The 24,668-nt window shown below is 39.5% G+C and overlaps 1 pseudogene across 1 annotated transcript; it reads right to left on the bottom strand.

Moving 5' to 3' along the window:
- Positions 1–13,545: 13,545 nt before the first annotated feature.
- Positions 13,546–14,418, bottom strand: LOC122452626 (annotated as a pseudogene). Its single transcript, XR_006272791.1, has one exon. The product of XR_006272791.1 is annotated as a peroxiredoxin-2-like (transcript).
- Between the last annotated feature and the right edge of the window lie 10,250 nt (positions 14,419–24,668).

The following is a 24,668-nucleotide window of genomic DNA, read 5'->3' as shown; positions in this document are numbered from 1 at the left end:
CAGATCATCAGATCCTTATTCAAAAACTCAGGCTTCAATTGAAGAAAGTAGGGAAAACCACTAGGCCATTCAGGTACGACCTAAATCAAATTTCTATGATTATAGAGTGGACGTGATGAATAGATTCAAGGGATTAGATCTGGTAGACAGAGTGCCTGAAGAACTATGGATGAAAGTTTATAACATTGTACAGGAGGCAGTAACCAAAGCCACCACAAGGAAAAAGAAATGCAAGAAAGAAAAGTGGTTGTCTGAGGAGGCTTACAAATAGCTGAGGAAAGAAGAGAAGTGAAAGGCAAGGGAGAAAGGGAAAGATATACCCAACTGAATGCAGAGTTCCCGAGAACAGGAAGGAGAGATAAGAAGGCCTTCTTAAATTAGCTATGCAAAGAAACAGAGGAAAACAATAGAACAGGAAACACTATCGATCTCTTCAAGAAAACTGGAGATATCAAAGGAGCATTTCATGTAAGAATGGGCACAAGGGACAGAAACAGTAAGGACGTAACAGAAGCAGAAGAGATAAGGATGAGCTCAGAAGAATACACATAAGAAATATAACTATACAAAAAGTCTTAATTAATGACCCAGATAACAAGTATGGTCTAGTCACTCACATAGAGCCAGACATCCTAGAGTATGAAGTCAAGTGGGCCTTAGAAGCATTACTATGAACAAAGCTAGTGGAGGTGATGGAATTCCAGTTGACCTACTTAAAATCCTAAAAGATGATGCTGTTAAAGTGCTACATTCAACATGCCAGCAAATTTGGAAAACTCGGCAGTGGCCACAGGTTTGGAAAAAGTGAGTTGTCATTCCAATCTCAAAGAAGGGCAATGCCAAACAATGTTCAAACTACTGTACAATCATGATTATTTCACACGTTAGTAAAATTATGCTCAAAAACTTTCAAGCTAGGCTTCAACAGTACATGAATTGAGAACTTCCAGATGTAAAAGCCTGGTTTCAAAGAGGGCAGAGGGACCAGAAATCAAACTGCCAACATTTGTTGGATAATGGAGAAAGCAAAGGAGTTCAAGAAAAACATATACTTTTACTTCATTAACAATACTAAAGCTTTTGACCGTGTGGATCACAACAAACTGTGGAAAATTCTTAAAGAGATGGGAGTACCAGAGCACCTAACATGTCTCCTGAGAAACCTGTATGCAGGTCAAGAAGCAACAGTTAGAACTGGACATGAAAGAACTGACTGGTTCAAAATTGGGAAAGGAGTATGTCAAGATTGTATACTGTCACCCTGCTTATGCAACTTATATGCAGAATATATCATGCAAAATGCTGGGCAGGATTAATCACAAGCTGGAATCAGACTTGCCAGGAGAAATATCAACAACCTCAGACATGCAGATGATACCATCCTAATGGTAAAAAGTGAAGAGGACTTAGAGAACCTCTTGATGAAGGTGAGAGAGAGTGAAAAAGCTGGCTTGAGACTAAACATTCAAAAAACTAAGATCATAGCATCCTGTCCCATCACTTCATGGCAAATAGATGGGGAAAAGTGAAAACAGCAACAGATTTTATTTTCTTTGTCTTAAAAATCACTGTGGATGATGACTGCGGCCATGAAATTAAAAGACACTTGCTCCTTGAAAGGAAAGCTATGACAACGTGGACAGTGTATTCAAAAGCAGAGACATTTCTTTGTTGGCAAAGGTCCAATAGTCAAAGTTACAGTTTTTCCAGTAGTCATGTACAGATGTGAGAGTTGGACCATAAAGAAGGCTGAGCGCTAAAGAGTTGACACTTTTGAAGTGCGGTACTGGTGAAGACTTAAGAGTCCCTTGGAATGCAAGGAGATCAAACCAGTCAATCCTAAAGGAAATCAATTCTAATTTAGTCCATTGGAAGGACTGATGCTGAAGCTCCAACAGTTTGGCCACTGATACGAAGAGCTGATTCATTGGAAAAAACTCTGATGCTGCGACAGATTGAAGGCAGGAGGAGAAAGGGGCCACAGAGGATGAGATGTTTGAATGGCATCACTGACTCAATGGACATGAATTTGAGCAAACTCCAAAAGATAGTTGAGGCTGAGGCAGCTGGTGTGCTGCAGTCCATGGTTTCGCAAAAGTCAGACTCGACTCAGTGAGTGAGCAGCAACAAGTACCATTGCTGATTTGGGGAAGGGTTGTAGAGGTTACTCCCTCATCATTAGGCCTATGAAACTCTGCCTGAACCAGAGCTGCAAATGGGCTTTCATAATTTCTGGAAGTGTCTTTCCAAAAGTTTGCAACCATTTAGTGATTTAGTAACAAACCTAAGCAATCCCTTCCATTTGATAATTATAGAATTGCAACACATCCCTCCATAATTGGATTCCCAGGTAGCTCAGTGGTAAAGCATCTGCCTGCCAATGCAGGAGTCGCAGGAACCTGGGGTTCAATCCCTGTATTGGGAAGATCCCCTGGTGGAGGAAATGGCAACCCACTCCAGTATTCTAGCTTGGATAAGCCCATGAACAGAGGAGCCTGGCAGGTTACAGTCCAAAGGGGTGCAAAGAATCAGACACAACTGAGCATAGGCACACATGCACACCCTCCATCATTAATTTGATGAATCCATGCCAGTAACAAAACAATCTCCTGTTGGTGAATGTGCATTTTTAAAATAAAATACCCTCAATACTCAGTCATTACCTGATTTTAGTCTCTAATTTCATGAAAAGTTTTTCAAGTAACCAATGACTTGAGTCATTTGCAAGGGAGTATAAAATTTCCTGAAGAAGCCACAAAGATTCAAGAAGGTCTTCAAGTGAAGAAAAGTAAAATCTTACAGATTTTTCCCATAATACTACTATTAAAGGCTGGACTTTCTTCTCTTTATCCACATACTCCATCCTCTGCTTCCAGATCTATTTTCTCTATTTCCTGTCAGTGGTAAGACTTATTCCACTTCATATGTTTCAAAGAGTTCACCATGTCACACCACCAATGGGTAGCTGATCATTTTGGAATCAAAGTCTCATTGTATTTTTCCATTAACTCCTTTTACATCGGAAAACAAAACTCATTAAAAGACACTTGCTCCTTGGAAGAAAAGTTATGACCAACCTTGACAGCGTATTGAAAAGCTGAGACATTACTTTGCCAACAAAGGTCCATCTAGTCAAAACTATGGTTTTTCCAGTAGTCATGTATGGATGTGAGAGTTGGATTATAAAGAAAGCTGAGCACCAAAGAATTGATGCTTTTGAACTGTGGTGTGGGAGGAGACGCTTGCGAGTCCCTTGAACTGCAAGGAGTTCCAACCAGTCCATCCTAAAGGAGATCAGTCCTGAATATTCATTGGAAGGACTGATACTGAAGCGGAAACTCCCAATACTTTGGCCACCTGATATGAAGAACTGACTCGTTGGAAAAGACCCTGATGCAGGGAAAGACTAACCGTGGGAGAAGAAGGGGATGACAGAGGATGAGATGGTTGAATGGCATCACCAACTCAATGGACATGAGTTTGAGTAAACTGGGAGTTGGTGATGGACAGGGAGGCCTGGCGTGCTGTGATTCATGGGGTCGCAAAGAGTCAGACACAACAGAGTGACTCAACTGAACTGAAGCATTACTATTTGGGAGGGTTAAAAACAAACCTGCCCACAAAACCAACTGGAACTCACACAAACTGTTTGTCAAATCAGATTCACAAGTCAGAGATCTTGTCTAGTATGAAGTTTTATAATTTCAAGGATATAACAATGAGGCCTTGTGAAGTGGGGAAAGATTAGGGTCTCGTGTAGAAGTCTGGGTCCTTTTTTGGACATTGAATGTGCCCTGCCCCACGCTTCTAGATTCAGTTTCTAAGTAAACTGTTAATCCTTTACTTATACAGATGGACTTTTCTTAACCACAAAATATCTTTTTTTTATATACTTAGAGAGTGGCATAGCTAACATGATATTTTCCTTGGGGTCATGACCTTAAGTTTATGGATTCCTGGTTTATTACAAGCAATTCTGGACAATCTGACAATGTGCTAAAAATATTATATACAAGGACTCTCATGCTAACAAAAATTAGTTTATTCTGAAGAATCACTGAGTTGTTATGTTTACAGAAAGATTAGACCAAAACACCTGCCTTTTTTGTATCCCACAAGTTTCTCTCCACACCTGTCTCCATCAGGAGAGAGAACGGATTCAGAGATGCCATCCTCCTCCTATTACTATACCTTCTGTACAGAAGTCCCTCATGGACTTCTTTCACAGAAGCAATGTTTTTAAAACTGAATATTTTATTGCTACTTATTTTTCTCTTATGTTGAAAGTTGCTTAATTTTATATTGACTAGAAATCACATATTCCTTATTTAACATGAGATGTAATGAAGCTGAAAACCCACTTGATTTCACCCGAGAAACTTCTCTTCAATCCCTGTCCTCATCTAGGAATCTACTGTCACTACTATAGTTAAGGCTTCCATGAATTCACACCTCGACTAATGCGTTAAAAACTGGCTTCCACTTTAAACTTAACATCTTCAATCTTTTCTTCACTGTAGTGCAATTCTGATTATTTTAAAATGACAATCTGATTGCTGAGCTCAGGTTCAACATCATTTACGCTCTTACCATTTCATACACACAAAAATTCATGGATTTTATTTCTTCCCCAAGATACATTAAACGATCACCTTTACAAAAGATTCTCTGCTGTGTCTTAAAGATGCTTCATTATTTCATACATTCAGTTCTTCAAATATTTTGTTCTTTAATCATCAGCCAAAGTTTTATCTATCAACCAAGTTTTATCTACGACTCACTTGGCACAACTACAGCCCTGGTTTCATGCATGTCGCCACTAATTCTAGAACTGCTTTCATGCACCTGAATGCAGTTGATGAAAAACACACAACTGAAGCATGCTGATCATCTCTTTAAAACTATGACCTTGAAAATTACATATGCCCTTCATGCTGCCAAGTAATGCTATTATTCTTCCATAAGCCCTCACTCTCTTGCTCATATGAGATTAGATTATAGATTCCTTTCACATTTCAAATCCTTCCCCAAACTCATTGCCAGCTGATCTTGTTTCTTATGTCACTGAAAAATAAATTAAAGCAACTGGGAGGACAAGTTCAGACTCCCACTGCCGCATATACTTAGTACCAGTCAGGATCTTTGCTTCCATAATACTTGTCTTGAATATCACTTGTCTTGCATAGACATATGCCATGTTTCTCAACCTTGTTGCTATTGATGTATTGAGCCAGAGGTTGCAGGACCAGGGGAAGCTGTCCTATGCATTATAGGATGTATGGGCATGCCTGGCCTCTCCTATTTGAAGTCAAGGAACTCCTTCTTCCCCATTCACCAACTGTGACAATCAGAAACGTCTCCAAACACTGACAATTTTTGCAAAATTGCCCCTATTGAAAATCATAGCCAGAAAGGAAATATTCATGCCAATCACTGAGGTTAACCACTGAGGCCAACCTCTTAACTTACTCATTAACTTTCTGGCTACACACAGATTCCTTTCAAGGAAAGTGTCTCTCTTACATAATTTATTCCTCTTTAATGGGTCATTTTCATAATCATATATATATATACTACTATTTCTCCAAGCTCAGAAAACAAAGCAAATAATCAATTAAAACCATTAGCACATCACATTTCCCTTGCCAGATACCCTGAGGGAACCTAATTCCTTTTTTTAACCAAAACTTAAGAATAATTAATACTGTCTTCATGGCTGCTAATTTTATTCTCTCTTAAATCTCCTCCACACTAGTTTTTGCCCCAGCCTAAACATTAAATGTCTCTTCCACTGTTAATAGTTCTTTCTCTCTTTTCCTCAAATAGTTCCTTCTCTCTTTTCCTCACCTTACCTAATCTATTAGCAGTGTTTGATAACTACCTTCTTCTTCATTTGGCTTCTCTATTTCCTATTACTTCTCTAGTCTTTTTTTTTTTTTTTAAATCTCAGTCTTTCACTGGTTTCTCCTTTTCTAGACTTCTGAAGGGTACGCTCTAGGTATCAGCACCTCATTTTTCCCCCTCATCTTTTTTGCACTTGCTTCCTTGGTGATCTCAATCCATCTCATGGCTTTATGTGCAATCTAAATGCTAATGATTCCCAAATCTGTACGTCTATGCCATATTTCTTTCCTGAATTCCACACTCATAAACTCAATTACTTTTTTTTTTTACATTTCTGCTTGAATGTTGTGACTATAATGGGTCTATTTTTCCTGAAATCCATTTCTCACTCTCCCTTATTCAGTTCAGCGCACACAGGACCTGACTTCTGTAGTTTGCATATGTCAGGAATTCCTGAAAGCTGGCTTCCGAGTGGAATCAAACCATGGGAGACACATGTAGAAAGACAAAAAGCAGGAGGAAAGGAAGGATGTAATTCTTCTCCCGTCTTGGTGTCATTCCTCATAGCAGCTGCATTTCCTCCATGGCCCCAACTGCTCTAACACAGGCCCGCTGTGCTTCCAGTTTCCATCAGCAACCCTTCTCCTCAGCTCCAGTAATGCAAGTCTCCTCTGTCCCTCCATCCAAGTGGTGGACGCCTCCTATTGCTGCTAATTGTGACTTGCCACACCATCTCCTAACTGGCTTTTTAAAAGTTATTTGTACTACCAAATACCTACGCTAATTCTCTTTGTTTTAAATCCTCAGTGACTTTCTTTACTTGGTCAGGCTCTCATCACTGCAGCTATCTAGTAGACATGTCATAACAAACATTTCTCAAAATAAATCACTGATCTTCATTTCTCTGTCCCGGGCATACCTGTCCACGCATCTCCATCAAATCTAACAACTTGGGATTACTCAAGATGGACTCTTATAACAAATAACTCTAATTTTTATTTTTGCCAAAGGAAGAACACTTGAAAATGGCTTGTGTGAATTTCATCCACATTTTACTAGCCAAAACATGCTCAGTGACCCTGAACATAACTGCATGCATCACTGTCATTCCATCTCACCATTAGCCAAGCCAGAAACCTGAGAAGATCTTTCACTGTCCTTAACACAGCACCTTCCTAGTTACAAGTTTTGATTCAGTCTACCTGTGTAAACAGCTTTGACTTCCGTATAATTATCACTTAGATCACTGCCAAAGACTTTTATTTGACTTCCTTTGCTGCAGGGTCAAACTTCTCTGATCCATTGTTTAAATGTTATATAAGTTATATTGAACATTACAATCTCATTATATCAATCCCCTGCTTAAAAAAACCAATAGCTTATTTTGCTCCCACTGAAAGCTCAAATTTAACTGTAACATTTTATATGAACTAGTTTCCTTTCTATGTCCTTATCTTCATCTTTCATCTATCACTGTAGCCTCTGCCTCATGCAGCATACATTTACTTAGTTCAGCTTATATTTACCCCCTTATCGATAAAGTACGTGGTGCTTGCTATGTCCTCTCAAAGTTCCTCATATTTTAAATTTAACAGTAATTACCAGGCTTTATTTTTTTTGCTTACATTACTTTTCATCTATATTCACTTCAAGCACTGGGCTCTTTGAAGACATGCTTTGTTCAATGCTATATAAATAAAGCTCAGGAAAAGAACATTTAAATTAATTTAATAACTTAGCTTTCAATTAACTATGTGTCTATCAATTGAAAGTGCTTGTTTCTCCTTCTCTGTAAAACCAAAACTACACTTCTGATTTTTATTTTATGATTATTACATAATGTAGTATACTTTCCACTTCTAGTACGCTGTTTATACTAAATATTCATAATATTATACCAGATATTACACTTTTAATTCTACAATCAGCCACAGGGTCAGTTTTATCCTTTTCATTGTACTTGACTAAAGAGGAGATTGACAAGAGTTAGAAAACATGTACCTGAAACCAATAATGAGCACACTGTGAATGTCAAAATCTAAAAATACCAAGAGATAACTTAGGGAATGAAAACTTGCTGTCTTTTTTTATTTAGGAGGTTAGTTGAGAAGGCAAAATTATTCACTGAGCATGACTTTGGTTCAAATATATTTTCCTAAATCATGTTCTCAAACATATAATATATATACACACAAACACACACAAAGTAAGGCTTATTAAAACAAATATTCGAATTGAGGTTCTACATTAAATGAAATCAACATTCTCTTTTAAAAATGCATTACTAAATATTTGTGTTTTCTGAAAATACATTCTTAATTACATATGTATGAAATGGTATGCTGCAATATGATTTGAAAATAAATTGGCAAAAACATAAAAGGATTACATGAAGGAAATATGGCAAAACCATGGTAAATGTTGAATTTAAGTCATGGTCATATGTAATTTAATAAATTATTTAGTATTTGTATGAAAATAATATAACAAAAATAAAGCAAAAACAAATATATACAACTTTTATTTTTTTTAGGAGTCTATAAGGTATCTATATATACATATACATATATTGCATATAGTATTATATTTGATCAGAACCTCGTAGTGATGCTTCCAAAAGCCCACTTGACTCTGCATTCCAGGATGTCTGGCTCTAGGTGAGTGATTACAGCATCGTGTTTACCTGGGTCATAAAGATCTTTTTTATCTAGTTCTTCTGTGTATTCTTGCCACCTCTTCCTAATATCATCTGCTTCTGTCAGGTACATACCATTTCTGCCTTTCATTGTGTCCATCTTTGCATGATATGTTCCCTATTATCTCTAATTTTCTTGAAGAGACCTCTGGTCTTTCCCACTCTATTGTTTTTCTATATTTCTTTGCATTGATCACTGAGGAAGGCTTTCTTATCTCTGTGCTATTCTTTGGAACTCTGCATTCAAATGGGTATATCTTTCCTTTTCTCCTTTGCCTTTAGTTCCTCTTCTTTTCTCAGCTATTTGTAAGACCTCCTCAGACAACTATTTTGCCTTTTCTCATTTCTTTTTTGTGGGGATGGTCTTGATCACTGCTTCCCGTACAATGTCAAGAACCTCTGTCCATAGTTCTTCAGGCACTCTATCAGATCTAATCCCTTGAATCTTTTTGTCACTTTCACTGTATAATCGTTAACGGATTTGACTTAGGTCATACTTGAATGGTCTACTGGTTTTCCCTACTTTCTTCAATTTAAGTCTGAATTTTATAATAAGGAGTTCATGATCTGAGCCAGAGTTAGTTCCCAGTCTTGATTTTACTGACTGTATAGCACTTCTCCATCTTTGACTAAGAATATACTCAATCTGATTTCAGTACTGACCATCTGGTCATGTCCATGTGTAGAGTCTTCTCTTTTTTTGTTGGAAAAGGGTGTTTGCTATGACCATGGCATTCTCCTGGCAAAACCCTGTTAGCCTTTGCCCTGCTTCATTCTGTACTTCAAGGCCAAATTTGCCTGTTACTCCAGGTATCTCTTGACTTCCTACTTTTGCATTCCAGTCCCCTATAATGAAAAGGAAATCTTTATTGGGTGTCAGTTCTAGAGGTCTTGTAGGTCTTCATAGAATTGTTCAACTTCAGCTTCTTCAAGATTACTGGTTGGGTCATAGACTTGGATAACTGTGATATTGAATGGCTTGCCTTGGAAAGGAACAAAGATCATTCTGTCATTATTGAGATTGCACCCAAGTACCGCATTTCAGACTCTTTTGTTGACTATGAGGGCTACTCCATTTCTTCTAAGGGATTCTTGCCCACAGTAATAGGTATAATGGTCATCTGAGTTAAATTCACCCATTCCAGTCCATTTTAGTTCACCAATTCCTAAAACATCAATGTTCATTCTTGCCATCTGCTGTTTGACCACTTCCAATTTGCCTTGATTCATGGACCTAACATTCCAGGTTCCTATGCAATATTGCTTTTTACAGAATTGCACTTTACTTCCATCACCAGTCACATCCACAACTGGATGCTGTTTTTGCTTTGGCTCCATCTTTCCTTCTATCTGGTTTTATTTCTCCACTCTTCTCCAGTAGCATATCGGGCACCTACCGACCTGGGGAGTTCATCTTTCAGTGTCCTATCGTTTTGCCTTTTCATACTGTTCATGGGGTTCTCATGGCAAGAATACTGAAGTGGTTTGCCATTCCCTTCTCCAGCGGACCACATTTTGTCAGAACTCTCCACCATGACCCGTCCCTCTTGGGTGAACCTACATGGCATGGCTCATAGTTTCATTGAGTTAGACAAGGCTGTGGCCATGTGATCAGTTGATTAGTTTTCTGTGACTGTGGTTTTCATTTGTATGCCCTCTGATGGATAAGGATAATCAGTTATGGAAGCTTCCTGATGGGAGAGACTGTGGGGGAAACTGGGTCTTATTCTGGTGGGCTGGACCATGCTCAGTAAATCTTTAATCCAATTTTCTATTGATGGGTGGGGCTGTGTTCCCTCCTTGTTGTTTGACCTGAGACCAAATTATGGCAGAGGTAATGAAAATAATGGTGCCCTCCTTCAAAAGGTCCCATGCATACACTGCCACACTCAGTGCCCCCAACCCTGTAGCAGGCCCCTGTCAACCCAGGAACAAAACTAGTGGAGGTGATGGAAAGCCAGTTTAACTATTTAAAATCCTAAAAGATGATACTGTTGAAGTGCTGCACTCAATATGCCAGTGAATTTGGAAAACACAGCAGTGGCCACAAGACTGGAAAAGGTCAGTTATCATTCCAATCCCAAAGAAAGGCAAAGCCAAAGAATGTTCAAGCTACCGCACAATTGCACTTATCTCACACACTAGCAAACTAATGCTCAAAATTCTCCAAGTCAGTCTTCAACAGTACATGAACTGTGAACATTCAGATGTTCAATCTGGATTTAGAAAAGACAGAGGAACCAGAGATTAAATTGCTGGCATCTGTTGGATCATTGAAAAAGCAAGAGTGTCAGAAAAATATCTACTTCTGCTTTATTGACTGCACCAAAGCCACTGACTATGTGTATCACAACAAAATGTGGAAAATTCTTAAAGAGATGGGAATACCACACCACCTGACCTGCCTCCTAAGAAGTCTGTATGCAGGTCAAGAAGCAACAGTTATAACTGAAAATGGAACAACAGAATGGTTCCAAATATGGAAAGTTGTACAATTGTCACCCTGCTTATTTAACTTATATGCAGAGTACATTATGCAAAATGATGGGCTGGATGAAGCACAAGCTGGAATCAAGATTGCCCAAAGAAATATCAATAAACTCAGATACGCAGATGACACCACCCTTATGGCAGAAAATGAAGAACTAAAGAGCCTCTTTATGAAAGTGGAAGATGATACTGAAAAGTAGGCTTAAAACTCAACATTCAGAAAACCAAGATCATGGCATCTGGTTCCATCACTTCATGGCAAATAGATGGGGAAACAATGAAAACAGTGATAGACTTTATTTGGAGGGGGCTCCAAAATCACTGCAGATGGTGACTGAGGCCATAAAATTAAAAGACACTGGCTCCTTGGAAGAAAAGCTATTGCCAACCTAGACGGCTTATTTAAAAACAGAGACATTACTTTGCCAACAAAGGTCTGTCTAGTCAAAGCTATGGTTTTTACAATAGTTGTTTATGGACATGAGAGTTGGACTATAAAGACAGCTGATTGCTGAAGAATTGATGCTTTTGAACTGTGGTGTTGGAGAAGACTCTTGAGAGTCCCTTGGACTTCAAGAAGATCCAACCAGTTAATCCTAAAGAAATTAGTCCTGAATATTTTTGGAAGGGTTGATGTTGAAGCTGAAACTCCAACACTTTGGCCACCTGATGTGAAGAACTGACTCATTGGAAAAGATCCTTATGCTGGGAAAGAATGAGGGCAAAAGAGAAGGGGACAACAGAGGATGAGATGGTTGTATGGCATCACTGACTCAATGGACATGAGTTTGAGTAGGCTCTGGGTGTTGGTGATGGACAGGGAGGCCTGGCATACTGCAGTCTATGGGGTTATAGAAAGTCAGACATGACTGAGCGACTGAACTGAACTGATCAGAACCAAAGACTTTGGAACATTTGATGAAATAAGATTAAGTCTAGAATCTCACAGGGAGTTAATTCAAGGCATTAAAGACACATATTAAACATATATTATATTTAATGAGTAATTCCCCTGAGTGATGTTTAGTTATATTTTTAATTACATCATATATTTTCTTTGTTAACTATCATGCTAATATTAAGCTTATACAAGTACAAATACACCATATCTCTGGGTCTATAATTTGAACTGTGTGTGTGTGTATGAATCACATGATTTAAAAAATAAAGGATCAATACATATCGCTGACTTACACATTGATTATTCAGCTGATAATTTATTAATTTATTTTTGTTTTACATCTGCCTCCACCATAATGAATTGGTACATACAAAGTTTAAAAATACATTATTAAAATGCAATTTTAATGTGCATAGTCACAATAATAATCCAGGTAGTTCTAAACTTTACAAAAATTAAATATGTCTAGTGAACAAAAGATATTCAACTTAAATTATCTGCGCTTAGCTATCTTCATTTTTTATAGGTTTAGGACTTCAAATTTTATTTTTTAACTATGTAATATGATGAATTGACCTCAGGAGATCCTTGTTTATGATTAATTTGTTCCATTACATCTTTTGGGATGTAAAAAGTGTGATTTTTATGATTTCCTGGACTAAAAGTTATCTATTTACATAGTGAAATGTCTGGCTACATAAAAGTTTGCCTGTAGTCAATTATACTTTTGCTTTATGTTGCAATGTGTGGCAAGTTATCTTACTTCATTGCATTTTATTTCTATTACCTAATATTTCATTAAAACATAACTTATGAGACATTAATAGAATGAATGCATGTGAATACAGCCTTATTTAAAAACCAGAACATTATCAGTAATTTTGCAGCTATTTTTCATCCATTATCTGCCATACAGATGAAGTTATACTTTTGCATTTTGTGCTTAGAATTTCCTTGGTTTCTTAATAGATAGCATCTGGTTAAAAGTCTATTTCTGGATCCAGACAGTCTGTATTTGGATCTTGCTTCCTTATTTTCACAGTCCTTTTTGAGTCTATTAGTAATCTCTTTCCCTTGTTCCTTCTGGAAATTTAAGCAATTTTGGAAAGAGTGGAAAAAAGTGAAATGATGAAACACAGTGTTTCCACATTACAAATTTCTCCCACAAGCTCCTTCAGCAAAATGAGAAATCTTCTGTTGTAAAGGACATTTAACTATAAAATAACTAAGTGGGACCAATATTGAACACCACGTTACACACAGGAATAGCATAGGTGAACTACCTCATTCTATTAATATCAATAATCTCAGGAAAGATGATTAATCTCAGATCAATGTATGCTAAGTTGCTTCAGTCGTGTTCAACTTTGCAGCCCTTTGGACTGTAGCCTGTCAGGCTTCTCTGTCTATGGGATTCTCCAGGTAAGAATACTGTAATGGATTGCCATTCCCTCCTCCAGGGGATCTTTCTGACCCAGGGATCGAACACGTGTCTCTTATGTCTCCTGCATTGACAGATTGATTCTTTACCACCAGTGCCACCTGGGAAGCCCCTTAGAATAGGTATGGGTAAAATGCTGAGTGCCATGGGAAAAAATAACTTGTGTATGGCTGCTTATTTTTTTTTTTTTTTCAGATCTGTCCCTAATGCTTTATTAGTCACCTATAGGCCTGTTCTCAGTTATGTGGGCTCCAAGGAGGGGGTCACCATTCACCAGCTCGCAGCTGGGAGCTTGAGAAGGACTTGGCCTAACACTCTGTGGTCATGGACTGTGGAGTCTGAAGGAGCAGGTCTGGCATTTCCTGGGTCAGTACAGGACACAGGTAGGGGCCTAGAAGCAGGCCAAGAGCCCAGGCGTGCCACCATCTGCCAGCCTAGTTGTATTTGGAGAAATATTCCTTGCTGTCGTTCACGTTGGGCTTGATCGTGTCACTGCCTGGTGTCCAGCCGGCGGGGCAGACTTCCCTGTGCTCATCTGTGTACTGGAAAGCCTGGACCAGCCTCAGAGCTTCATCCACGGAGCGTCCCACGGGCAAATCATTGACGGTGATTTGGCGAAGGACACCCTTGCCGTCGATGACAAAGAGGCCCCTGTAGGCGACCCCCTCATCTTCCTTCAGCACGCCATAATCACTGGATAACTTTCTGGTTACATCAGCCAGCAGGGGGATGTTCAGCGGGCCCAAGCCTCCCTCCTTCCGGGGAGTGTTGATCCAAGCCAGGTGGGTGAACTCAGAGTCCACGGAGACGCCCAGCACCTCGCAGTTCAGCTTGTGGAACTCCGCAGCACGGTCGCTGAAAGCTACGATCTCCGTGGGGCACACAAAGGTAAAGTCCAGCGGGTAGAAAAAGAGGACCACGTACTTCCCTTTGTAGTCGGAAAGGCTCACCTCCTTGAAGGCGCCATCCACCACCGCGGTGGCCTGGAATTTCGGGGGGGGGCTTTCCGAGGTGCGCCTTGCCGCAGGCCATGACTGAAAGCTGCGTGGGTAAGGGCGGGACGCACCGACTCTCGGATGCACGGACTTGATTTCGCAGGGCCCTGTATGGCTGCTTATTCAATAGGCTACATTTAAAAAGCAGCACCTGACCTAGCAATCAATGGGCACAGGTTCTCCACAAATGGAGACTCAAACGAGAAACTGAAAGATTGGCAAGATCTTACTGATGTTTTCAGTTAATAACAATAATATAAAAAAATGGCAAACCGAAAACCATCAGAAAAATAAAAGCATAAATGAAGGTCCCATGTTTGTCTTATCCACAAGGCCTTTCACAGAGGATAACTGCAAAACTAGGAAAAAATACTTCAAAGTGTGAAAAGCCCTACTGGAGATATTTTGAGTAAACACTGTTAGTGATGATCTTGGAAGAAGCCAGAGAAGGCAAATTGCCCTTACGTGTAAAATCTGACAGACACAGAATTTGCTACAGGTGTCATAATTTTCAAAGCATCTAGTCAACAAGCCAATTCTCATGAGACGTATGGATCTTACCATTTAACTAATTAATGCTACTCATTCTAAAACAGGTCACCTGTTCCTCCCATTACATCCATGCAATATTCACTCAGAGGTTTATTCACTGCAATACTTGCTACTAGGAAATTCTTTTTTTCTGAAAATCAGCTAGAGTGTTTTTTTTGTGCTAACTTAGTTATGCCATTTTAGATTAATTGGAGGATAAATCCAGATGGTCCAACATCCATTTACCATGAACTCTGAACACAGAAAGAATAGGTAGCATTGTGGATGCTAAATTAGCGAGGGAAGAAAAATCTACACTAAACAGATTTATAAGCAACAAAGTAAAAGTTTTCATTGAGCTACAGTCATCTTAACAAATCCTGGTGATACTTTGTAAATAAATAGATTAACAATGAGAAAAAAGTTATCTAAACAGAAAAAAAATATACTGATATCAGATCTTTATCACTAACATTAGATACCAGCTGACCAAGAAATAACATCTATACAGGTATAGAAGAGCTCTCCTTTACTAGAATTCTTTAAGGAAGAATGGATAATGTCTTTAGCTAATCAATTTTCATAAATCTTAAAAATAACCAAATTAATTCTCAGACTTCTGAAAAAAACACTTGAGATGTTCTTTAACAAAAGGAAAATTTGAGATATAAATGTTTATAATATGTTGTCCAAGAAACAGAACTTATCCAGAGGTAAAAAAAGAAAGAAAAGAAATACAATTCTTTATAAAAAGAAAATAAATTTCTATGCTGACCACTATGTGGTAGGCTGAAAGAGTATGTCAGAATTAGACAAAAACTTCCCTTCAACAAATCATTTCATAAATTGTGTGATTAAGGATACAGATGATCTTAAGATCTTATAGTCACATTATACCCTGCATCATTGAGAACATACAGAAATCAAGAAACGCGGAGGGAAAGTCATGAATAAATTTGTATTGGAAATCATCCTGTTGGTTTTGGTAAAGTCGTCCAGTCTAGTTTACCAGGTGTTCTTCATATACTCTCCTCAATTGCCCTCCTAGAGTGATTTACCATCTGCTGCCTTTCCAATAACTGTTAATTCAGTCAGATTAGTATTTATACCGTCTGTAAGCCTGAGAAACTCTTTCCCTCCTGTTCATCAGCACGTTGAACAAAATCTAATCTCAAGTTTGTGGTTAGTGCATTGTTTAAGTGAATGAATCAATGGACAAATGTATGCATTTTAACTCTTTTTCAGATGTTAGCTCTGAAAGGGAGTTCTATGTCCCTATAAAGAGTAGATTAAGTGGAAAAGAGCCGCTCATAGACGCAACATGAGCACTTGTTTAACCTAATCTTTCGGCTTGGACCTGCCAATCCTTTTTGTTTTTTAGCATTACACCTTTTGAGATCATGGCCCACCAAGAGAACCCAGGGCGGGCAGGTGCCTTCTGGCGGTCACACCGCCAAGTTAGGGGACAGGAGTAGAGTCTAACAGTGACTCTGTCTTGAAGGGGTATGTCAGCCCTATCCTGCCTGCCTGCCGCGGGGAAGAGACACTGAGCAGCTCCAAATTGAGGCCTGCTACCTCTTGTCCACCCACCTGGTGCCGTTCCTGGAGCACCAGCATGCCCAGCCCTGCCTTCATCCCCCATAGGGCACCAGTAGCCTCTCCCCAGTCGCATCCCCTCCTGCCACTGCCACTGACTCTTCCTGCCCTTTCTCATGGCCTGCCTGCATCCCCCTTGCCTCCGCCTTTCCCCTCTAGGCTCTGCACCAGCCCGTGTAAGGTCACCGCCTTACCTGGCTGGAGGGCATCGTGGCAGCTGCAGCACCGGAAGGGGTGCCACGCGCCCAGGTCGGCACGTGAGGGGCCCCTCGGCCAGGTGCCTGGCAAGGAGGCCAGTGGCAGTCAATACAAGACAACTTAAAGCTCTGACGGAAGTTTTCCAAATTAAACGAAAAAAGTCCAAATCTGTCTTGGATGAGGTTAGGTAGAGGCTTTAACATCTCTTTCACGCTCCCGGGAGCCCACTTGCTTATTTCCTTTCCCGCTTTGTCTACAAAGATCTGTGCCGCACAGGGACCCCACCCCCCACCCCAAGACCCACTTCCTCCCCGAGCCTGGCACCTGGGGTCCCGGTGAGCCTGGCCATCTTCTGCTCAGCCAACCAGATTCTTGCCAACGTTGTCCGGGACGAGGGATGCGTGGGCTTAAGTCTTGTATCTCCTGGCCCTGGTCGGCTGGGTTCACAGTCACACCACTCGGCACACATGACATTGGGCAGCGAATCCCCAATGTCCAGTTGACCCGCTGCCCAGCCACGCTGCCCCGACCCCAGGAGCAGCCTCTCAAAAGTCAGGGTCTGCTTTCATTTGGATTGATTTCCAAAGTTTTAATAGGGTAAATCCTGGTGAGTATCAGGTCTTAGGAGGGAGAGGAGCCGAGATACAAGGGGAGTTGCCAGTAGGTACATCTTGACCAGTCCGAGGAACTGCACTTGACCCTCATCTTCCAGCTGCCCTTTGACTTTGGAGATCAAGGTTTTCACCTGGGAACCAGGGGGCAGGACATCTTTGCTGGACCCTGTGCTCTGACCCGCTTCCAGTGAGGTTCTGTTTCTCCTTTAAGAGCTTCTGGTAGAACCTGAGAGTCTTCCAGAAGTCTTTTAATCCCGAGCTGCTGCTCCAGCTCCTGGTGGAGAGAGGGTGGTGAACCTACGATGCCCACCCTCTCGTGGGGGCAGCGCTGCCTCTGGGAAACAGGTGAGGCCGGGAGACCTGGAGGCGGGGAGGAGTGGAGACCAGGGACGTTCCAGCGCGGAGGCAGCGTAGCCCCTCCTCTCACGTGAAGGCCTAAGGAGAACTGTGCGCACAGACGCAACAGCAGACGTCCCAGTAAACTGGAAAGAAGCCCATTCCCTTAACTCACGGGGGGCGGGGGGGGGGGGGGCAAAAAAAATGAGGCCAAATATCGCGCGGTAACCAGAGGACCATCACTTTACTAACTGTCCTCCCAGATCACAGCCCCCCAGCCTAGCAGGAGGAGAGGTGGGCGGAGCGGGGTGGGACACACCCACCGCAGGGGCGTGTTCTGGCCTCGGAGGGCCTGCCCTTCTGGAGAGTTCTAGCACCGCCACTGGAGTTGGAGGGGGGCCGCCCCGAGTGGCGCAGACCCTGGCTGAGGCGCCAAGACAATCCCACTGCGGAGCCCACCCTACAGCATCTCTCAAGCCCTGCTGCCCGCTCGGGGCTTCCGTCTAGGGCACTGAAGACCAAGGGGGCTTTAATCTGGCCTCCTATCCTCGAGGGACCAGGCGCCAGGTGAGCCAGGGTCCCTCATTGAACCTTCATTAGGTCCAGTTTTACGACAGGTTCCGGCTGCTTCCTGGAGAACTTTTATCTTTAAAAGAGGGTGAATGTCACAGCCTCCCAAGAAGGAAGCCCGAGCCTGCATGGAGGGTCCGTGCCCCCATCCCCAAGCCCCTGCCCCGCTTCCCGTGTCCTGTGGAGACGGTCCTGGTCCTGCTTCTTCCCTCACGTGGAGGGGCGTGTGGAATGAAGAAAGCCCTGGGAACAGGACCTGCTCCTTTCAAGGCGGGAGAGGACAGCCTCGCCCGCCCAACTGCTCCTACAGAGGAGCCCATGATGCCGGAGTAGGCAGAGGGCTCTGAGTTGGCCCTTGAGTGCCAGTGGGTCCTCAGTTTCCTTCAGGGGGACGGGCCACAGGGAAGGGCTGCAGGGCTGAGGGCTGGGACCAGAAGAGGGGTAGACCCCTGCCCAGCAAGGTCTGGGGTGGGCAGAGGCCCAGGCACGTCAGCTGAAACCACTTCCTGTTAACCAGGGTCGACGCAGCCCCCAGGCCCTGAATCAGCCCCACCCACAGGAGCATTACCCCGATAGCCCAGAGTTTTGGCGTTCATTTTTAGAAAGTCTAATTAGATCAAGTTCAAACAGCGTTTCTCCCAGTCTCATCATACTGCAACAGTGGATTGTGTTTTGGTGAGTATTTCTGGACAGTTTAACAGAACTAAAAGCGCAGGTGGTATTTTTATTTAAACATCTGAAAAAGAAAGATGATGGCATAAAATTGGGCTTTATTAATTTGCTTCCGTCTTATCTATTAATCATCAATTCTTTTTGCTGACTTTGGTAGCAACTAGTTTGACCACTTTCATATGGTGAAAAACATAGCTTTTTTATTTCTCCAAATATTTAAGAACTCATTCTCCCTTATTGCCACAAATTCCAATATCTGAAAGTCATGCCTCTTCCTGTACTTCTCAAGATGCTGGAAGATTAGTTATCATGTGGGTTTTTCCGATTGGAATAAATTAGCCTCCTTGAACCTGAACCCCCTTCCTTTAGCCAAGGCTACTCCTGTCTTTTAGGTGTATTTTCTTTGAGGTCACTTTTCCTTTCCTTTTTTTTTTTTTTTAAAACCAGGAAACATTGGTTTGAGAAACTCTAGCTTACTTTGATCGGAGAAGGCAATGGCAACCCACTCCAGCACTCTTGCCTGGAAAATCCCATGGACGGAGAAGCTTGGTAGGCTGCAGTCCGTGGGGTCGCGAAGAGTCGGACACGACTGAGCGACTTCACTTTCGCTTTTCACTTTCATGCTTTGGAGAAGGAAATGGCAACCCACTCCAGTGTTCTTACCTGGAGAATCCCAGGGATGGCGGAGCCTGGCGGGCTGCCGTGTATGGGGTCGCACAAGAGTTGGACACGACTGAAGCGACTTAGCAGCAGCCGCAGCAGCGACTGAGCAACAATTTGGTAAGAGATTGGCAGATTTTTCCTCTAAAGTGCCAAATAGAAAATATTTTAGGCTCTGGAGGCTATACAATTTCTTGCAGCAACTTAATTTTACTATTTTAGCCCCGAAAGCAGGCATAGACAATATGTAAATAAACATAACTGTGTTCCAAAAAAGATTTATTTAAAACAAGCTAAAATGTATTATCGCCCCAAGACGTCAAAATTCTATGGACAGTTTTCATGATACATACATTCATGTGTGATAAATACACAATACTACCTGATAGGCACTTATCTGAGGCACTCAGGTAAGTGTTCATGTGTACATGGACGTAAGAAAATACTGCCTCAGCTGGCACTCAATTACACCTCTCTTTAACCGAGTTTCTTATCTGTAGTAAAGCACAATAATTTTATAGGATTTTTGTGATGATTACGTTAATGCTAAAATATATGAATTAGCCTGTAATTTTGATTTTTTTTTTTTACATATATCAGTGGAAATGATTGAAATCAGTGGATTTTAAATGTCTTGATGTAATGTACTTTCAAGTCCTTCCCTGGTGGCTCAGTCTGTAAAGAAGCAGCCTACATGCCAGGGACCCTGGTTCAATCAGAGTCAGAAAGATCCCCTGGAAAAGGAAATGGCAACCTACTTCAGTATTGCCTGGAAAATCTCATGGATAGAGGAGCCTGGTGGGCTACCATCCATGGGAATCACAAGAGTTGGACATGACTTAGCAACTAAACCACAAATGTAAATTTATTTTTGATATATAAATTGTGGGGAAAAGGTATTTTTACCTTAAATATAATTCCTTGTGAATAGGAAGATAAAAATTACCATAATCCTAATTTTGAATATAGTACTAGAAATAATATCTCTATAGAGAAAGAATATTTAAAAATAAGTACTATAATAATGACAAAAGTTGTTAAATATATATGCATGTATTTCCTATCAGATAGTTTATTAGGTTAGATTTTCTGACACCAAAAAGTTATTGGTTTATGAAAGATTTATGGGGGGGGGGAATTCCTGTTATGCATTAAAGAGAGGGAGCTGATGGAAGTGTTGGGAGCCTTCAAACAGCAGTGCATTCTGAGCCTTGTGAAGAGAAGGGAAGGGAAGGAAGGATTGAGACAGATTTTCTTTCAGCCTGCAGCACAGATTTAGTTAGTTTTGGACAAACTAATGAGGAGTCCAGAGTCTTCTGCAAGAAGAGTACTGTGTTTCTTAGAATGTTTCTTATACTAGTGCCTTCACCATTGGCCAGGAACAGCCTCATGAATCATGGCCTCAGTGCAAACAAGGTCATTTGGATCAGGTGGGCAGCAGCTGGGGCTGAGTTCCCTGAAGCAGGAGTTCTAAGTGGCTCACATAAACTGAATATTTACCTATGAAAAAGGAAAAACAGAACAAAACAACACCCTGAAATGATCATCTTTGGGGGCTTCCCAGGTGGCGCAGTGGTTAAGAATCTGCCCGCCAATGCAGGATACACAAGAGATGGGGGTTTGATCCTTGGGTCGGGAAGTTCCCCTGGAGTAGGAAATGCCAACCCACTCCAATATTCTTGCCTGGAAAACTCTATGGACACAGGAGCCTGCTGGCCTACAGTCCAAATGGTTGTGAAGGGTCAGACACAACTGAGCATGCAATGCCCTTTAGATAACATCAGTGTTTCATACCTTCCTAAAGGTTTAATTATTATATATGCTCCCATGTATGTATATGTATGCATAATTTTCTCTCTTTAAGAATTCTTCAATAATATTAACATTGTGTTTTAGGTAATCCTGATTTTCTTTTTAAAAGTCAACTTAAAAGGAGAAGCTAAAATATTCAGCTTTAAATTTGCCAGTAGATTTTTAATGTTTTGTAATCATAATGTTTAATTTGTGCTGTTCTTAGAACTTTAATTATGAAACTAAATTGTACTAATACCCATTAGGTACTTCTTAATTGAAGACACATCATATGTCTGATGTGGCAGTACTAATTGGTGTAATTAAATTCTAATATGCATCAGTAGCTTAATTTTAAAAAGTGAATAAAAAGCAGATAGAAATAAGTTCTTGAAACTGCATAGCTGTAAAATACATAAGTGCATTTGCATTTGTAACATACACATTTATTCAGAACAGACAACCCATCAATTATATTTCAAATTAATTTTACCAGATAACTTGAATAGTAAGAAGGATTGATTAGTCAGGTAAACATGCATGTGAATTCAGAAAGACAGTCATTAAGCTCAGGAAGGACAATGATTTTCTCTTTTACAAATACTTATGTAGGTCAAACCCTGTGAAAGTAAGTACATTGCTTATTGTAATATGTTTTGGGTGAAATTACAAACCCCTTGCAAATTACATTACTGGGTTATTCAAGCAGGAGGTGGATCAGTCATTAGCTCTTGCTGTGCTAAAACATGTTTCAAAAACATCCAGATGTTTTTACATGTTCAAAAATACTCATTCATTTATGCTCTTAGATCTTTTTTTTTTCCTCCAAGATCTAAATTCCACAACTGGGGATTAAACTCTAAACTTGGGACGCAGCAGTAAAAACATGGAGTCTTAACCACTCAACTGCCAGGGAACTCCTTTATGCTCTTAAGTCTTATTTGTTCAATGCAATATGTGTAATTTTAAAATAAAGAGGCTAATTTTGACTATACATTTTATCTTGATCATTTTGCTTAAATTAGTAATAGAATATTTTTTAATTTAATTTGATAAAATTTAAAATTTTGTATTTAAAATAAAATATTTATATTTATATTTATATATTTATAAAATTTATATTTAAATAAAATTTAAAATTTAATTTAAACTTAAAAATTAAATTTTTAAATTTAATTTAATAGAATATTTATTTAATTAAATTATAAGGAGTTAAATACAGAATTAACACCTAAATTAATTTTCTTATTTCATAAATCCTCTTAGAAATTTTTTATTTGAAAAATGAATTTATATAGAAATTTCATTCAGATGGAAACAGATTCTGAGCACAAATCCCAATATCATTGCTAATTAATTCATAGTCACTTAAATGACTGAATGCATACATGTAATCTTCTTTTTTATTCGGTTTTGAGAATTTGTGAGACCCACCTATATGGATATGGGCTCAAAGCCAGCTTCAGGTCTGTGTGACCTGCGCAGTCACACATGCGCTATGAGCATAATGACCTCTTATTTGGCTTAATGCTCTGATGTCACCATCTTGAAATTCTTAGTAGGTTTTGAACAAAGGACAGTGCTCATGTTCATTTTGCTCTCAGCCATGAAAATTATATAGGCATTCCAATATTTTCTCATATTTGGACATTTTAATGTAGTGAAAATATGGAATACTAATGTTTGAAAACTCAAAAGAAATTTAAAGGCCTTTTTATTTTGCAGAGATAATAAACAAATTTTAAAAATTAAAAGATGAAACAATCATTCTTAAAGACATCTATGATTGTTAATTTTGAAAATACAGCAGCTCACATTCAGAATGTTCACATAAAGAAATATTGCCCATTTACTTTGCTACTGTACTTTGAATTATTGACAATAATACAATTCAAAAGGAAATTATTAATAAATTCAGGTATAGTAAGAGTTGTTAGTTCTCTCATGGCCATCTGGAAGAAATACTTTTCTTTGAGTTGTCAAAATATCAAAGTAGTTCTAAATACTTCTGCATTTTGATATTGGTCAAAACAGCTTATTGGAATCAGGAAGTCACCAAAGTACTGGGCAAGATAAACCTGTCATAGCTGGGTATTACTAATGACATAAGAGTTTGGAAAATAAAGGTATTCTGCTCTAATGACCAAGATACTTGGAAATGGAGAAGGTAAAGGAAAGCATACTTATCACTGTGTTACTACTGAATTAAAAGTAAAAAAAATAAATAGCACAATTGCTTATACAGTTACTAGGTAAACTTTTCTTTGTGATTGGTAGTTTTACCATTGTTGTTATTTTTACTATACCTATTTCATACATATGTGAAGATAACTTTCACAAACCTAAGTTCAGATGGAGGAGGCAATTCAGTAATACATGAATCAGCTTAAGTCAGAGCAATGATAAGATGTTGAGAAGGAAATAATTTGAGGGGAATAAAAGTGATTATTGATAATAGATTTTTATTTTGGGGGTATTTTTTACTTTGGAAAGTGGTTCAAGGAATATTAACATAGAAAAAGTAATAGCATAGTTCTATAATAAATCCTAAGCTTAAAATACATCTTAATTCTATAAGAGAAGTGAAATACTTCACTGGAATATGTTATAGGTGGGAAAATCCAGACACAGATTGAATTTGAAGGACTGTTTAAAGTAAACTGAAAAATAAAGCTTCATCTTTGAGTAGAATACTCTTTCCAGTAAGCCAGTGATTTTCACAATTTTCAAGTTTTCTAACATATTTATTTCATACCACATTTAACCTAGAGGCAGAAACAAATAAAAGACACAAAATTAGAGCTAATTTTGCTGAATCTCGGTTGTCTCTATAGAGCACAGTTAGAAAGTGATTACATTAAGCTAAACATATGCAAAATTCCTGTAAATTTTGATGCAGTAGGCAAAGACTTATAAATAACATGAAACAAATATACAAAGTATAATACACATTCATTGCATTTATTTAACAGAATAGTCCTCTATTAATTGTTTGAATATAATAAAAGTTTACTTTAAAAATAAGAAAGCAGTATATTTCAGTAAGAAAAAATTATGGCAAAAAGAAGAGAAAAATACCTGTAATTATAGCTTCCAAGTACACTGATTTGAATTTGTATAATGCTGGAGAGTTTTCTGTGTGTCCAAGCATTATAAGAATTTTCATTAAGTAAAATCCTTATAAGTGCTTACCTTGAATGATGTTCCTAGAAGTCGCAACCCCTTAAGTCATCAAAATTATTTTTGAAGTCATTAAAATATTAGGTGGTGTATTTTAACAACTCTTTGTTCTCTTCAAAGAAACTATCAGGAATGAAGGTCTGTGTGCCATGTT

Source organism: Cervus canadensis, chromosome 1, assembly GCF_019320065.1.
Source record: "Cervus canadensis isolate Bull #8, Minnesota chromosome 1, ASM1932006v1, whole genome shotgun sequence".
Lineage (NCBI taxonomy): Eukaryota > Metazoa > Chordata > Mammalia > Artiodactyla > Cervidae > Cervus > Cervus canadensis.
Note: the sequence above shows the minus strand (reverse complement) of the source record. Positions and strands in the feature narration are given on the sequence as shown.